At 38.7% G+C, this 13641-nt stretch overlaps 1 protein-coding gene across 7 annotated transcripts in view; it reads right to left on the minus strand.

The window, feature by feature from the left end:
- The window catches only part of TERB1 (telomere repeat binding bouquet formation protein 1), a 91589-nt gene that overhangs the window by 61787 nt on the left and 16161 nt on the right, over positions 1-13641 (minus strand). The gene's annotated exons all lie outside the window — the stretch shown is intronic.

Raw genomic sequence — 13641 nt, forward strand, 5'->3', positions numbered from 1 at the left:
AGAAATGTGTTCCATTCCTATACACTAATGATGAAGTAGCAGAAAGAGAAATCAGAAAAATAATTCCATTCACAATTGCATCAAAAAGAATAAAATACCTAGGGATAAACCTAACCAAGGAAGTGAAAGACCTATACCCTGAAAAGTACAAGACACCCTTAAGAGAAATTAAAGAGGACACTAATGAATGGAAATTCATCCCATGCTCTTGCCTAGGAAGAATATAGACAAAATGGCCATCCTGCCTAAAGCAATCTACAGATTCAAGGCAATCCCTATCAAAATACCTATGGTATTCTTCAATGAAATAGAGCAAACAGTTCTAAAATTCATATGGAAACACAAAAGACCCAGAATAGCCAAAGCAATCCTGAGGAGGAAGAATAAAGCAGGGATGGGGGACTATGCTCCCCAACTTAAAGCTCTGATACAAAGCCACAGTAATCAAGATAATTGGGTACTGGCACAAGAACAGACCCACAGACCAGTGGAACAGAATAGAGAACCAGATACAAACCCAAGCATATATGATCAATTAATATACAATAAAGTATACAATAAAGCAGCCATGAATATACAATGGGGAAATGACAGCCTATTCAACAGCTGGTGTTGGCAAAACTGGACAGCTACATGTAAGAGAATTAAACTGGATTATTGCCTATCCCCACACACGAAAGTAAACTCAAAATGAATGAAAATCCTGAATGTAAGCCATGAAATGATAAAAGTCTCAGAAGAAAATATAGGTGGGGGGTGGAGCCAAGATGGTGGCGTGAGTAGGACAGTGGAAATCTCCTCCCAAAAACATATATATTTTTGAAAATACAACAAATACAACTAATCCTAAAAAAAAAGACCAGAAGACACAGGACAACAGCCAGACTACATCCACACCTGCGAGAACCCAGCACCTGGTAAAAGGGGTAAGATACAAGCCGCAGCCCGGTGGGACCCGAGCGCCCCTTACCCCAGATCCCAGCGGGAGGAGAGGAGTTGGAGCGGGGACGGAGAGGGAGCCCAGGACTGCTGAACACCCAGACCTAGTCATCCTCACCAGAGCACAGACACAGTGCATGCGTGGGGTGCTGGAAACTCAGGAAGCAAGACAGTAAGACCTGTGAGCGGGTCCCAAAGCTGGCACCCCTGTGACAAAGAAAAGCGAGTGCTTTTTGAAAGTCTTAAAGGCACAGGGAACTCACAGCTGGACGGAAGCATCCCAGGTCACAGTCCAGCAGCTGGAAATTCCAGGGAACTCCAGGCACACTAATCACCTGGGCAACAGCTCTGAGACCCTCACGGAGGTAAACAGCCAAACATCCCCCCGTCCATTAACCCTCCGGGGCCCCGCCACAGAGAGCAGCAGCCTGAGGCTGGCCATGCCCACAGCAAGGGAGCTTCCTCCATACCCGCCGGGCAAGAAACAGAGACTCAATCCACATGCAATTGCCTAACACAAGCCACTAGGGGTCGCAGTTGTCCCAGTAAAGAAAGGCCAGGAGCCAAGTGGAAAGCTGATAGACGCATTAACAGCACTCCACTGCACCTATCAACATGAAAAGGCAAAAAAATTTGACCCAGACAAGACTAACCCAGAGAGCTTTGACATCTTCTACATCTTCCCCTGGGAAAGAACTGGGGGAGAGATTTAACCAGTCTTCCTGAAAAATAATTCAAAACAAAAGTCATAACCATGCTGATGGACTTGCAGAGAAATATGCAAGAACTAAGGAGGGAGAATACAGAAATAATATAAGCTCTGGAAGGACTTCAAAACGGAATGGACGAGATGCAAGAGACCAGTAATGGACTAGAAAACAGAGAACAGGAACGCAGAGAAGCTGATGCAGGAAGAGATAAAAGGATCTCCAGGAATGAAAGAATTTTAAGAGAACTGTGTGACCAATCGAAACAGAACAATATCCACATTATAGGGGTACCAGAAGAGAGAGAAAAAAGGATAGAAAGAGTCTTTGAAAAAATAATTGCTGAAAACTTCCATAAACTAGGGGAGGAAATGGCCTCTCAGACCATAGAGGTACACAGAACTCCCATGACAAGGGATCCAAGGAGGGTAACACCAAGACACATAATAATTAAAATGGCAAAGATCAAAGACAAGGACAAAGTAGTAAAGACAGCCAGAGAGAAAAAAAAGGTCACCTACAAAGGAAAACCCATCAGGCTATCATCAGACATCTCAACAGAAACCCTACAGGAAAGAAGAGAATGGCGTGTTATACTTAATGCAATGAAACAGAAGGGCCTCGAACCAAGAATACTGTATCCAGCACGATTATCATTTAAATATGAAGGAGGGATTAAACAATTCCCAGACAAGCAAGAGTTGAGGGAATTTGCCTCCCACAAACCATCTCCACAGGGCATCCTACAGGGACTGCTCTAGATGGGAGCACTCCTATAAAGAGCACAGAACAAAACACCCAACATATGAAGAAGGGAGGAGAAGGAATAAGAAGGGAGAGAAATAAAGAATCATCAGACCGTATTTACAATAGCTCAATAAGTAAGTTAAGTTAGACAGTAAGACACTAAAGAAGCTAACCTTGAACCTTTGGTAACCACAAACTTAAAGCCTGCAATGGCAATAAGTACATACCTTTCAATAATCACCCTAAATGTAAATGGACTGAATGCACCAATAAAAAGACACAGAGTAATAGAATGGATAAAAAAGCAAGACCCATCCATATGCTGCTTACAAGAGACTCACCTCAAACCCAAAGACATGCACAGACTTAAAGTCAAGGGATGGAAAAAGATATTTCACGCAAACAACAGAGAGAAAAAAGCAGGTGTTGCAATACTAGTATCAGACAAAATAGACTTCAAAATAAAGAAAGTAACAAAAGATAAAGAAGGACAGTAATGATAAAGGGCTCAGTCCAACAAGAGACTATAACCATTATAAATATCTATGTACCCAATACAGGAGCACCAACATATGTGAAACAAATACTAACAGAATTAAAGGAGGAAATAGAATGCAATGCATTCATTCCGGGAGACTTTAACACACCACTCACTCCAAAGGACAGATCCACCAGACAGAAAATAAGTAAGGACACAGAGGCACTGAACAACACACTAGAACAGATGAACCTAATAGACATCTACAGAACTCTACATCCAAAAGCAACAGGATACACATTCTTCTCAAGAGCACATGGAACATTCTCCAGAATAGACCACATAGTAGGCCACAAAAAGAGCCTCAGTAAATTCCAAAAGATTGGAATCCTACCAACCAACTTTTCAGACCACAAAGGCATAAAACTAGAAATAAATTGTACAAAGAAAGCGAAAAGGCTCACAAACACATGGAGGCTTAACAACACGCTCCTAAATAATCAATGGATCAATGACCAAATCAAAATGGAGATCCAGCAATATATGGAAACAAATGACAACGACAACACAAAGCCCCAACTACTGTGGGATACAGCAAAAGCAGTCTTAAGAGGAAAGTATATAGCAATCCAAGCATATTTAAAGAAGGAAGAACAATCCCAAATGAATGGTCTAATGTCACAATTATCGAAATTAGAAAAAGAAGAACAAATGAGGCCTAAGGTCAGCAGAAAGAGGGACATAATAAAGATCAGAGAAGAGATAAATAAAATTGAGAAGAATAAACCAATAGCAAAAATCAATGAAACCAAGAGCTGGTTCTTCAAGAAAATAAACAAAATAGATAAGCCTCTAGCCAGACTTATTAAGAGGAAAAGAGAGTCAACACACATCAACAGAATCAGAAACAAGAAAGGAAAAATCACGACGGACCCCACAGAAATACAAAGAATTATTAGAGAGTAATATGAAAACCTATATGCTAACAAGCTGGGAAAACTAGGAGAAATGGACAACTTCCTAGAAAAATACAACCTTCCAAGACTGACCCAGAAAGAAACAGAAAATCTAAACAGACCAATTACCAGCAACGAAATTGAAGCGGTAATCAAAAAACTACCAAAGAACAAAACCCCCGGGCCAGATGGATATACCTCAGAATTTTATAAGACATACAGAGAAGACATAATACCCATTCTCCTTAAAGTTTTCTAAAAAATAGAAGAGGAGGGAATACTCCCAAACTCATTCTATGAAGCCAACATCACCCTAATACCAAAACCAGGCAAAGACTCCACCACAAAAGAAAACTACAGACCAATATCCCTGATGAACGTAGACGCAAAAATACTCAACAAAATATTAGCAAACCGAATTCAAAAATACATCAAAAAGATCATACACCAAGACCAAGTGGGATTCATCCCAGGGATGAAAGGATGGTACAACATTCGAAAATCCAGCAACATCATCCACCACATCAACAAAAAGAAAAACAAAACAACATGATGATCTCCATAGATGCTGAAAAATCATTCGACAAAATTCAACATCCATTCATGATAAAAACTCTCAACAAAATGGGTATAGAGGGCAAGTACCTCAACATAATAAAGGCCATATATGATAAACCCACAGCCAACATCATACTGAACAGCGAGAAGCTGAAAGCTTTTCCTCTGAGACCAGGAACAAGACAGGGATGCCCACTCTCCTCACTGTTTATCAACATAGTACTGGAGGTCCTAGCCACGGCAATTAGACAAAACAAAGAAATACAAGGAATCCAGATTGGTAAAGAAGAAGTTAAACTGTCACGATTTGCAGATGACATGATATTGTACATAAAAAACCCTAAAGACTCCACTCCGAAACTACTAGAGCTAATATCGGAATTCAGCAAAGTTGCAGGATACAAAATTAACACACAGAAATCTGTGGCTTTCCTATACACTAACAATAAACTAATAGAAAGAGAAATCAGGAAGACAATTCCATTCACAATAGCATCTAAAAGAATAAAATACCCAGGAATAAACCTAACCAAGGAAGTGAAACACCTATACCCTGAAAACTATAAGACACTCTTAAGAGAAATTAAAGAGGTCACTAACAAATGGAAACTCATCTCATGCTCGTGGCTATGAAGAATTAATATCATCAAAATGGCCATCCTACCCAAAGCAATATACAGATTCAATGCAATCCCTATCAAACTACCAACAGCATTCTTCAATGAACTGGAACAAACAGTTCAAAAATTCATATGGAAACACCAAAGACCCTGAATAGCTAAAGCAATCCTGAGAAGGAAGAATAAAGTGGGGGGGATCTCACTCCCCAACTTCAAGCTCTACTACAAAGCCACAATAATCAAGACAATTTGGTACTGGCACAAGAACAGAGCCACAGATCAATGGAACAGAATAGAGACTCCAAACATTAACCCAAACATATATGGTCAACTAATATTCGATAAAGGAGCCATGGACATACAATGGGGAAATGACAGTCTCTTCAACAGATGGTGCTGACAAAACTGGACAGCTACATGTAAGAGAATGAAACTGGATCACTGTCTAACCCCATACACAAAAGTAAATTTGAAATGGATCAAAGACTTGAATGTAAGTCATGAAACCATAAAACTCTTAGGAAAAAACAGGCAAAAATCTCTTAGACATAAACATGAGTGACCTCTTCTTGAACATATCTCCCTGGGCAAGGGAAACAAATGCAAAAATGAACAAAATGGGACTATATCAAGCTGAAAAGCTTCTATACAGCAAAGGACACCATCAACAGAACAAAAACATATCCTACAGTATGGAAGAATATATTCTTAAATGACAGATCTGAAAAAGGGTTGACATCCAAAATATATAAAGAGCTCACACACCTCAACAAACAAAAAGTAAATAACCCAATTAAAAAATGGGCAGAGGAGCTGAATAGACAGTTCTCTAAAAAAGAAATTCAGATGGCCAACAGACACATGAAAAGATGCTCCACATCGCTTGTCATCAGAGAAATGCAAATTAAAACCACAATGAGATATCATCTCACGCCAGTAAGGATGGATACCATCCAAAAGACAAACAACAACAAATGTTGGCGAGGTTGTGGAGAAAGGGGAACCCTCCTACACTGCTGGTGGGAATGTAAATTAGTTCAACCATTGTGGAAATCAGTATGGAGGTTCCTCAAAATGCTCAATATAGAAATACCATTTGACACAGGAATTCCACTTCTAGGAATTCACCCCAAGAATGCAGCACTCCAGTTTGAAAAAAACAGATGCACCCCTATGTTTATCGCAGCACTATTTACAATAGCCAAGACATGGAAGCAACCTAGGTATCCATCTGTAGATGAATGGATAAAGAAGATGTGGTATATATACACAATGGAATATTACTCAGTCATAAGAAAAAAACAAATCCTACCATTCACAACAACATGGATGGAGCTAGAGGGTATTATGCTAGTGAAATAAGCCAGGTGGAGAAAGACAAATACCAAATGATTTCACTCATATGTGGAGTATAAGAACAAAAGAAAACTGAAGGAACAAAACAGCAGCAGAAGCACAGAACCCAAGAATGGACTAATAGTTACCAAAGGGAAAGGGACTGGGGAGGACGGGAGGGAAGGGAGGAATAAGGGCAGGAAAAAAAGAAAGGGGGCATTATGATTAGCATGTATAGTGGGGGTGGGAGGGGTACGGGGATGGCTGTGCAACACAGACAAGACAAGTAGTGATTTTACAGCATCTTACTATGTTGATGGACAGTGACTGTGAATGGGGATATGGGGGGGACTTGGTGAAGGGGGGAGCCTAGTAAACATAATGTCCTTCATGTAATTGTAGATTAATGATACCAAAGTAAAATTAAAAAAAAAAGACAGTAATTATAGATAACAATCAAAGCACATTATTTAAGGGCTGTCTAAACAAATTATGCATTACCTAATTTATGCCCCGTACAATGGTGACTATTGCTATCTTCATTTTGTAGGCAGGGAATGTGAGACACAGAACTACGAGGTGGTTTCATCTAGACTGTCCAGTGTTACGTACGGTGAAGCCTGCAATCCACAGAGAGTGGCTCTTGGTCATACTGCTTCTTAATTTAAATGTCCATTAACATAATATCTTAAGCTGAAAACAGTTTCTCTGAAATTTCAGATTTCTGTGGCCTTAAGTAATGTTTCCTTTACTATAGTTAAAAATTATCTAATTAACAGTAAGAAGCAAACGTATAGAATTTGAATACAATGAGATAAGGCCCACAAAATATGGTTTACATGTAAAAATGTAAAACCTGTCAAGTTAATTCTTTGAGACCACTAAGTATCCCATTGTTTGGGAATTTTCTTACGTTCTGTTAGTGAATTCTATTTTCTGGAAGTATTAATGTTTCTTACAAAATTATGTCATTTCTTACCCTGCAGAGCAGGATTTAGAACCCAAAATTATGACACTGCTTTAGAAGGAAAATGTCTGTTGGTAGATCAGTTATGATATAAGATGGATCTTGGTGTCAAAAAGCACTACTTGAAATAGACTTAATTTTTTAATAAAGAGTACTACAGCAAGGCACAGTTTTATTTTTAATACAGTGCCTCATGATTAATACTAAATCATGGGGTTTTATCTGCCTAAAATATATATGAATCTAGAATTTCATACATAGAATTATCCTTTGCTAAATTTTACTCTTACATTTAATTGTGGCAATATTTCCTGTATTACTAAGGAATAAAGGCAAACATGTTTTTAGATTCAAGTTGTGTTAAAATAATCTTAGTATCTTTCAGATCTCTGAAAGTTATATTTCAATAAATGCACCAACCTATCTCTCTTGAATGACATAATTTATACACCATTTTATGTGACCAAAATGGCAATAAATAACAATTTTAAACCTTTCTCTTTAAAAAAAGAAAAGAAAAAGAAAATATAGGCAAAAATCTCTTAAATATAAACAGCAACTTTTTCCTTAAAGCATCTCCTCAGGAAAGGAATCAAAATAAAAAATGAACAAATGGGACTACATCATGCTAAAAAGCTTCTTTACAGCAAAGGACACTATCAGGAGAACAAAAAGGCATCCTACAGTATGGGAGAATATATTTGTAAATGACATGTCGGACAAGGGTTAACACCAAAATATATAAAGAACTCATATGCCTCAACACCCAAAAAGTAAATAACCCTGTTAAAAAACAGGCAGAGGATAAGAACAGACAATTCTCCAAAGAAGAAATTCAGATGGCCAACAGGCACATGAAAAGATGCTCCACATTACTAATTATCAGGAAAATGCAAATTAAAACCACAATGAGATATCACCCCCGCTAGTTAGGATGGCCAACACAGAAAAAAATAGCAACAATAAATGCTGGTGAGCATGCAGAGAAAGGGGAACCCTCCTACACTGCTGGTGGGAATGTAAACTAGTTCAACCATGTGGAAAGCAGTATGGAGGTTCCTCAAAAAACTCAAAATAGAAATACCATTTGACCCTAAAATTCTACTCCTAGGAATTTACTCTAAGAATGCAGGAGCCTAGTTTGAAAAAGACAGATGCACCCCTATGTTTATCACACCACAACTTACAATAGCCAAGAAATGGAAACAATGTAAATGTCCATCAGTAGATGAATGGATAAAGAAGATGTGGTACATATACACAATGGAATATTATTCAGCCATAAGAAGAAAATAAATCCTACCATTTGTAACATGGATGGAGTCAGAGGGTATTATGCTCAGTGAAATAAGCCAGGTGGAGAAAGACAAGTACCAAATGATTTCACTCATCTGTGAAGCATAAGAACAAAGAAAAATCTGAAGGAACAAAACAGCAGCAGAATCACAGAACCCAAGAATGGACTAACAGTTGCCAAAGGGAAAGGGACTGTGCAGGGTGGGCGATTGAAGGGAGGGAGACGGAATAAGGGGCATTACGTTAACACACATAATGCAGCAGTGGGGGGCGGGGGGCACGGGGAAGGCAGTATAGCCCAGAGAAGACAAGTAGTGATTCTATAGCATCTTACTATGCTGATGGACAGTGACTGTAATGTGGTAGTTGGCGGGGACTTGATAATGGGGGAGATCTAGTAATCACAGTGTCACTCATTTAATTGTATATTAATGATACCAAAATTTTAAAAAATCACTGTTCAAGTTAAAAAAAATCAGCAGTGAAGCCATCTGGTCCAGTCGTTTTGTTCTTAGGTAGTTTTTTTATTACTAGTTCAATTTCCTTGCTGGTAATTGGTCTATTCAGATTTTCTGTTCTCTCCTGGGTCAGCCTTGGAAGGTTGTATTTTTCTAGAAAGTTGTCCATTTCTTCTAGGTTATCCAGTTTGGTAGCATATAATTTTTCACAGTATTCTCTCATAAGTCTTTGTATTTCTGTGGTGTCTGTAGTAATTTTCCACTCTCATTTCTGATTCTGTACATCTGTGTAGACTCTTTTTTTTCTTGATAAGTCTGGCTAGGGGTGTTTTTATTTTTAAATTTTTTTCAAAAAACCAGCTCCTGCTTTCATTGATTCTTTCTATTGTTTTATTTTTCTTGAGTTTATTTATTTCTGCTCTAATCTTTATTATGTCCCTCCTTCTACTGACTTTGGGCCTCATTTGTTCTTCCTTTTCTAGTTTCATTAATTGTGAGTTTAGATTATTCATATGGGATTGCTTTTTTTCCTGAGGTAGGCCTGTATTGTAATACATTTCCCTCTTAGCATGGCCTTCGCTGTTTCTCACAGATTTTGCAAATTAATCATTGTCATTTGTCTCTATGTATTGCTTTATCTCTGTTTTTATTTGGTCATTGATCCATTGATTATTTAGGAGAACGTTGTTAAGCCTCCATATGTTTTTGGGATTTTTTGTTTTCTTTGCATAATTTATTTCTAGTTTCATACCTTTGTGGTCTGAGAAACTGGCTGGTACAGTTTCAATCTTTTTGAATTTACTGAGGATGTTTTTGTACCCTAGAATACGATCTATTCTTGAAAATGTTGCATGTGCACTTGAGAAGAATGTGTATTCTACTGCTTTTATATGAAGTGTTCTGTAGATGTCTGTTAGGTCCATGTGTTCCAATATGTTGTTCAATGCCTCTGTCTCCTCACTCATTTTCTGTCTGATTGATCTGTCCTTTGGAGTGAGTGGAGTGTTGAAGTCTCCTAGAATGAATGCATTGCATTGCATTCTATTTTCCCCTTTAATTCTGTTAGTATTTGTTTCACATATGTTGGTGCTACTGTGTTGGGTGCATAGATATTTATAATGGTTATAGTCTCTTGTTGGACTGACCCCTTTATCATTATGTAATATCCTTCTTTGTCTCTTGTGACATTCTTTGTTTTGAAGTCCATTCTGTCTGATACAAGTACTGCAACTCCTGCTTTTTTCTCATTACTTGCATGAAATATCTTTTTCCATCCCTTCACTTTTAGTTTGTGTATGTCTTTGAGTTTGAAGTGAGTCTCTTGTAGGCCGCATATGGATGGGTCTTGTTTTTTAATCCATTCAGTGACTATGTGTCTGTTGATTGGTACATTCAGTCCATTTACATTTAGGGTGATTATCAATAGGTAGGTACTTACTGCCACTACAGGCTTTAGATTCACGGTTACCAAAAGTTCAAGGGTAACTTCTTTACTAACAGTCTAACTTAACTCACTTAGTATGCTATTAAAATCTAAAGTTTCTTTTTTCTTCTTCCTCCTCCATTCTTTATATATTAGGTATCATATTCTGTACTCTTTGTCTATCCCTTGACTGACTTTGGGGGCAGTTTATTTCATTTTGCACCTGCTCAGTAATTAATTGGTCTAATTTCTTTACTGTGGTTTTATTTCCTCTGGTTACAGCTATTTAGCCTTAGGGACACTTCCATCTAGAGCAATCCTTCCAAAATACACTGTAAAGATGGTTTGTGGGAGGTAAATTCTCTCAGGTTTTGCTTCTCTGGAAATTGTTTAATCCCTCCTTCAAATTTAAATGATAACCTTGCCAGGGAGAGTTCTTGGTTTAGGGCCTTTCTGCTTCATTGCATTAAATATATCATGCCACTCCCTTCTGGCCTGTAAGGTTTCTGCTAGGAAGTCCGATGATATCCTAATGGCTTTCCCTTTGTATGTGATCTTTTCTCTCTCTCTGGCTGCTTTTAATACTCTGTCCTTATCCTTGATCTTTGCCATTTTAATTATCATAAGTCTTGGTGTTTTTTTCCTTGGGTGTAAATACTCCAACAGTTAACTGTGCTGTAATTTAGTTTCTGCTTAAACTTAATTTATAGCCAAAACCAATCTAATAGAAAGAACAGTATGTTTTAATTCCTGGAATCTGGTGTGAGTTATGAACAGTGTGCAACAGGAGCTGCAAACAGTACTTGTGATCCTTCTGAGGCCAACCGAGACAAGGAACATGCTGTGAAACTCACTTAACCAAATGACTTGACTTAACATAATAGGAACATAAAAAACATATCTTGTTCATGGTTGGTTGATTCAATGAGAAAGTACATTAAATAATTATTAACCTATTATTGTTTTTCTGCTTGCTGTAACCTAATAAAGATGCGGGGGAACACTGATTTGGTGCTTAGTCTCCAGAGGAAGTCTGAGCCCTCTGCATTAAATGTCATTCTGACCTGGTTTCTCATTTTCACGGTCCCTGACTGCAACACTTGGGTCCCTTGGGTTGGGAGATCTGTGCACCTCCATGGCCTGAGAGACTATCTCCTTCCCCAAATTGGGGGAGTTTTCAGCAATTACCTCCTCAAAGATACTTTCTATCCCTTTTTCTCTCTCTTCTTCTGGTACCCCTATACTGCGAATTTTGTTCTGTTTGGGTTGGTCACATAGTTCTCTCAATATACTTTAATTCCTAAAGATCCTTTTTTCTCTCTGTGCCTCAGCTTCTCATTCCTGTTCTCTAGTTTCCATTTCATTTACCAATTTCTCTACTTCATCTAATCTGCTATTAAATCCTTCCATTGTATGTTTCACTTCAGATACTGAATTCTTTAACGTTTGTATCTCATTCCTGAATTCCTCCCTTAGTTCTTGAATATTTTTCTTCAGCTCTGTGAGCATGTTTGAGTTTTATTTTGAAATCTCTTTTAGGAATATTGATGAGTTTAGTTTCACTTGGCCCTCTTTCTGGTATTTGTGGGATTTTGGTTTGAACATTTCATATTTACATGTGGTGTCCTCTAGTGCCCAGAAGCTCTACTCTCTGGAGCTGCTCAGCCCCTGGAGCAATGGCAGGGGTCACAGGCAAATGGTCCTCCTGCCTGTCAGGAGGAAAAAGCTCTTTCCTGCTTCCCAGCTGCTGTGCCTGCCTCCACTGCCAGGTCCCATGGGCTAAATGCACAGGGAGAAGCCTCTATGCTTTGTACTTGTACCTGCCATAGGCAGGGCTGCTCTCTAGCTGGTCTGGTGCAATGGCAGCAGCAGCCTGTTTTGAGCTGGTGCCAGCCAGGAGGAAGGCACGGCAGACTGTGTATAGTGATGGTGGCCTCGGAGTTGCGTAGCCTGCCAGGGGGATGGAGTACCTGAAGCTCCTGTAAGTTCTGAATCTGCTAGGCAGAGTGTGCCCAGACAATTTTGTCCACCTGTCCTTTCTCCTGAGCAGCAATCTCTGTGCAATCCTTGCCCCTTTAGCAGCCCTCTCGCTGTTAGGAAGTCTCTCAGACTGCCCACCTTTTTTTTTTGTTCCAGAGCAGCCAGTTTTGGATACGTGTTTTCCACAAGCAGTTGTAATCTCAGTCTTTCTAAGAATTCCACCTCTCTTAGTTTTCCAACCCCACTAATCTCCAGAGCACCATGTAATGGAGGTTTGTGTTTCCAGACCAGATCTGCAGGGCTGGGTGTTCAGCAGTCCTAGGCCTCCACTCCCTCCCTGCTCCATTTCTCTTCCTCCTGCTGATAAACTGGTGTCGGGGAAGGGCTTGTGTCCCTCTGGATCATGGCTTTGGTACTTTACCCTTTTCCTTGAGGTCTGCTGTTTTCCCTAGGTATAGGCAGTCTGAATGCCACAGCCTTCTTTCCTATTGCTCTTTCAGGATTAGATGTTTTTGCTATTTTTTCATATTATATGTGGTTTTGGGAGGAAGTTTGTCTCACCTCCCATGCTGCCATCTTTAAGCCTATTCTTCACTTGTGCTTTTTAAAGATGTTTCTAGAAATATATATCTTTCCAAAAAGCAAAAATGACACCTATCTGACAGTTTTTTTTGTGTGAGAATCATTACATTAACAGAATGTTTAAAAAACAATTTGAACATAGGTTCATAATCAGTATTTTATCTAGTGTCTAGAACCAGCTGTTACACTTTCAAAAGGCAATGACAATGTCTTACTTATCCTCAATGCCTAGCACACAGCTTGTTTCTTAAGAAGTGATGAAGGAATATATAATGGTTGAAAATAGAAGACTATAAAGTTATTCGACAAACTGATGGCTTAGATTCAACCTCATTTCAGGTATACTACAGTAAAATGTTTTTGCCAACATGAATTTCTATACCTAGAGCATACTGATTCACATATAAGATGGCTGTGACCTATCTTCACCTTTTGCTTAAAGAATTTTGATATATAGACAATGAGAAGAATAGGAAAACCAGAGACAGACCCACTGCATATGAAAATTCATTAAATGATAATGAAGTATCTTAAATCAATGTGAAAAAGATCTACTTTGTAATAGGTGTTAGGATAGCTGACTGTTATAAAAAAA

This window comes from Manis javanica, chromosome 17 (genome assembly GCF_040802235.1).
Source record: "Manis javanica isolate MJ-LG chromosome 17, MJ_LKY, whole genome shotgun sequence".
Lineage (NCBI taxonomy): Eukaryota > Metazoa > Chordata > Mammalia > Pholidota > Manidae > Manis > Manis javanica.